Consider the following 5374-nt stretch of genomic DNA (forward strand, 5'->3'; position numbering starts at 1 on the left):
AAAGTTGTTTGTACTATTTTAAATATAGTTGCTTGATTGAATATTGATTGCTTGATACTTAATCACTTGTTTATTTTACTGAAAATAATTTTTGAAAAATAATTTTAAAATTAATTTACATTTCTGGAAAAATTAATATTTTACGGTATTTTGATGAATCTATGTAAAATATTTTTTATTGTTTACAGATTTCTTAAAATATTTCATAAAAAAGTTATTTTCAATTAAACAAACATACATTTTAAGATTTATGATAAGTAGTGAATTGATTATAAAGTGATGTTAAGGTGAAATTATAGTAAATGATGAATTTTCATGATGTTAAGGATTAAATTGTAAACTTTGTGAAATTTATAATTGAAACAAGAAAAGTTATATCCATGAAAATTTGTTATGTGAAATAAGATATTATAATGAAAAATAAGGATTAAAGTGATTATATGGTGAAAAATAAATTACATGGCAATAGGGACTAAATTGAAAAATATACAAAAATTTAAGTGTGAAACAACTTAATATGTGAATAAGGAAATTATGATAAAAGTTTAATGAATGTGTTATGAGATGATAAAATATGCATAAAGTATTGTAAAAGTGAAATTGTGGAGAAGTATGGAATTTTTATGATGACAAAGACTAAATTGTTAAACTTGAGAAAATATGTGGATAAAATAATAGAAGTGAAATACATATAAATTTCATATGTGAAACAAGATATTGAGATAAATTATATGCTTAAAGTGTAACAAGAAAGAAAATTGATTGAATATGATTAATTAGTGAATATTGAACTTTTATGACAAAAAGATACTAAATTGAAAAATTATAAAAGTTTATAAAATTTATTTGATGAGTGAAGAATGTAGTAGAGAATGTAACATTCCAGTGCTTTGACCTGATGTCCGAGTCAGGCATGGCGGTGTTATAGCGAATAGAGTCTTATCAGTTTGGAAAATGTCTTATAGAAAAAAAAATTGGTAAGACATTTTACGGGAATAAGAGGGTAATTTTACGTTGACTAGAAAACTTTTTACGTTGACCATCATATTTTACATGAAACAAACATTGGAAAAGGCTGAAAATATTTTCTGTAAAAAAAATTTACGTTTAAAAAAAACAGAGCTTAAATCTTAATTAATAGTGTTTTTTCTGCTTTGTAGCACGCTTTTTTTTTCCGTTTTGTAGCACATTTTTCCTTTTCTCTTTGTTCTAGTTTCATTGGTCATTGTTTCTGTAATTGTTAAAGGATGAAAAATGTGGAAGAGAACATTGCTGACCTATCCCTTAGGGATGAGGAGTACGGAGAGACCAAATCTAGTGGTTTCTTTTGATAATTATTTTGTGGGCTCTTTTTTTACATCAAATGTGGTTAGTTTTCAGTCAATATGAGCAACTTTGGTAAACATTTGGCATCCGATTTAGAGTATTTTGATTCTTGATCTGAATGAAGGAAGGTATCTTTTCGATTATATCATAAGGTGGATGTGGACAGAATTGAGGCTAGGGCACCATGGATTTGCAATTCTCATCTTCTCGTTATGCATCGATTAAAAGATGAGGATGATCCAATGGCCATGCCACTGTTTATTGTAGATTTTTAGGTTTTAATCCATGATCTATTGCATAGGTTCATGTCCGAGATGGTGGCAAAGCAGCTAGTAATTTTATTGGGGTGTTCCTTGGGTTGCAAGTTAAGGCCCGATTTGATATTCAAAAACGAATAAAGCATAAGAAAGAGTTTGTGTTGTCGAATGCAAGGCAGGCTTCTACGAGATTTGAGTATGAAAAGCTCACACTTTTTTTGCTTTCTCTATGGCAAACTTGGTCATAGGGAAAGTTTTTGTCCTGTTAGGATTCTCTATGTGACAGCCCTAATTTGACCCTAGTCGAAAAGTGGTTTCGGGACCACAAAACCGAGTCATAAAAATAATTAATTGTTAAATTCTATGTTTATTATATGTGTAAATGCATGTGTGAAAGTTTCATGCTTTGATTTTGTCATTTGTATGTGAAATTTATAAGATAGGACTCATGTTATAAAACTTGAAAGTGTGATAGGTAAATTTTAAAGTGCCAAATAATGCATGAAATGTTGACATGAGGGATTTGCATGTCAAATGGACCAATTTTGTTAGTGGCCGGCCATAAATGATGGTTGATGTATAATATATGTTTTAGTTAAGTATTATAATAAGTAATGGCTTTATTTTTGAAATAAATTAATTAGTAAAACAATAAAAGATGATAAAAAAATAGATGTTCATCTTTCTTTCTTGATTGCCGAATTTGGGACAGAAAAATAGTGAAGAAGAAGCCAAGGCATTCGACCATGGTTATCTTCATTTAAAGGTATGTAATGCAATTTTTATTTGTAATTGATTATGAAATTAAATGGATAAATACATAGCATAGTTAACCCATGGTTTAAATTCATGAATCAATGAACAAGTGTCCTTTCGGCAAGTGCTAAATTGGTATTATTTTGATAAGTTTTTGGGAAGATGTTAGTTATATGTTAAGTAGCTTAAATGATGGTTGAATAAGTAGAATTCATGGTTGAAAAGTATGAATTGAAATTGCCGTATGTGTGTAGATGCATTTTGGAAAGAAAAATGTTGTTGTTTAGTTGAGTTTTCATTTGATATGTACATTCGGTCAAAAGGGGGGGAGGAATAAGATGAATTTAAAATGTTGTGGTTTGTTTTTAAAGTTTGTTAAATAGTTGTGGTCATTGCCGAATACATTTGTGTTAGGGGAAAATATGATTAAGTATCGGTTTGATGAGCTAAATATATATGTATATTCGGCTATATAAATTTGATGTGTACTTGAAAATATAATAAGCCTTAAGAGATTTTGTTTGTGTATGTGAACTAGATGTTTTATGGATATTCCGCTAAAAGGGTAAATGGCTAAGTCATAGGAATTGGGGTGATATATATTAGGTCATTAGGGTTATATGTACTTGGTAATGTGAGTTATGTATTAAGTAAGTTATTTCTTCGAAATGTATATTCAGTCATTGTTTAGCATAGGTGAAACCTATGTACAATTTGCTACATTTGATAATGAAATGGAATTTGTATATGAAAGCTAAGTTTGAGTGGTTAGGGCCGAATGTGGTATATGAGATATTAAGGCATGTTATGATTATATATCTGTGTGTATACGTGGTTGTGCATAAAATGAGTAATTGATTAAATTGTGTTAGTCACACATAGTTATATAAAAATATATGCCTTAGGTAAGTACCTTGTGACATAGAGACATTCGGTTATACATATATATATATTATATAGATAAATTCGTGTAAATAATAGGCATGACATCGAGTCATGGTACATTTTATAAAACTTAACATGTATGGAAGTTATATGATTATCAAATGTGATTATTAAAGAATTAAAGTTGAGTAGGTAATTAAACAAATTCAACTGTTTAATTTTAAAGCTCAAGAGCAAAGAGGAACTAAATCAGATAAGGGGAAGGAGAAAGCAATCGAGTAGCTTATCCGTAACTGTTCAATTATACCCGAGGTAAGTTTTGAGTAGTTTCTTTTAGTATGAAATTGATGACGCTTTTATAAGAGTATATTAAGTGAATTGAAATCTTTAGTTTGTTCTTGATTATAGTTGTATAATAATTAGTGTATGTATACCATTATAGTATAATGGTCACTTTTGGATTAAGCTTGAATGATGAAATGAATGTGTGGTGTTAAGTATAACTCTTGAGCCGAAATGTGAATGATGATGTGCATATTGAGCTTATATCCGAATGCCGTAAATGACTACTAAAGTGATAGGTTGAATGAGATATGTTAAAATATGACTAAGTATGCATGGTATTTGAAATATATCCGGACATGAGGTCCGCAGGCTATATGCTGGAAATATATCCGGACTTGAAGTCCGCAGGCTATGTGCTGGAAATATATCCGGACTTGAAGTCCACAGGCTACGTGTTGGAATGGTACCCGGGTTAAAGACCCGTGGACTTGTGTTATAAATGTGTTTCAAGTTCTAAGACTTGACAGGACCGAGGCTAGTAAGTTAAGTAAGACTACGATATTGAATGTCCATGGTAACCATCGTCGAGTAAGTAATATATATACTTTACATGTTAACGTACGTATTATGTGCTCATATGTGAATTGATTTCAAAATGATTTATTAGTATCAAAGAACCATGTATATATATATATATAGGTGTGTGGATGAATTCGGTATTTGAGGATAAGATAATGACATATTCGGTCATTGTAAGTCATTATAGGAAAATATGTGACTAAACGTAATTGTATAAACCATGTAGATAATGAAACACGTGCTAGAAATTTTCTTGTGTATACATAAATACATATTCGGCCAATAGGATTTATAACTAGTGTACTTGTGTATATTCGGCCAAGTGAATTACAATTAGAATACGAGTTTTGTGATATTTAATGTCCGTTTTATATGATACGTTTTGATTGTTTGAAATGCTTAAAACTTACTAAGTATAGTAATGCTTACTTTGTTGCCTTAATTCTCTGTTTTATAGATCTTGTTCGTCAGCTACGGTCTCAGGATCTCAAAGTCGAAGTCGTCCACACTATCTAAGCCTTTTGGTACTCTAGTAGTTAAATTTCGATAATGGCATGTATAGGCTTGACTTTTTGTTGTTAAATAATTATCTTTTTTATGATGTATATATGTATAGCCATGCGAAAATGGCTTGATAAGTTACTATATGTGTTCCAAATGGTTTATGTGAATGTGTGGTTGAGATTTGATTAATGTTTTCAATGTTTGATATGAATTGAACTTAAGAATGAATCACTATACCTAATTATCTTGATATGACTCTTTTGTATATAGTAATACTCTTTAACCCTCCGGCGATTAGGGGTGTTACACTCTAGGAGAACCAGGATTTTGATTTGGGGTTGGACATCTCTCTTCAAGCTCCGGCCAAGCAAGCGGTGGCACCGAAGAGTCTTTGGCTGAAGGAGGAAGACAATTTTGGTACTCCAAATTCTAGGGTTACCAATGTCGGAATTTTGGGGATAAATGAGAGATCTCCAAAATTTCATTCCTACAATTAAGGAGATAATCTTCAAAGAGATATGGTTGAAAATATCACCATTAATGTGATGTCAACAGATGTGAAGTCCTTAGGACTGCGAAACAAGGTTATTATTGGGTCAAATGTTGACTCAATTCTAGCCCATAATCAAAGGTCACAATATGTAGATTTTGATGAAGAAATGGGTGTTGAAGGGGAAGACAGACTGATTGTGCAAATGGATAGGCTTAAGCAACCCCGTACCCAGTTAGCTAAATCAGGAGTTTTTAGTAATATGGTTTCGAATATGGAAAAATTTCTCTAT

Source organism: Gossypium arboreum, chromosome 4 (assembly GCF_025698485.1).
Source record: "Gossypium arboreum isolate Shixiya-1 chromosome 4, ASM2569848v2, whole genome shotgun sequence".
In the NCBI taxonomy this organism is placed as follows: Eukaryota; Viridiplantae; Streptophyta; class Magnoliopsida; order Malvales; family Malvaceae; genus Gossypium; species Gossypium arboreum.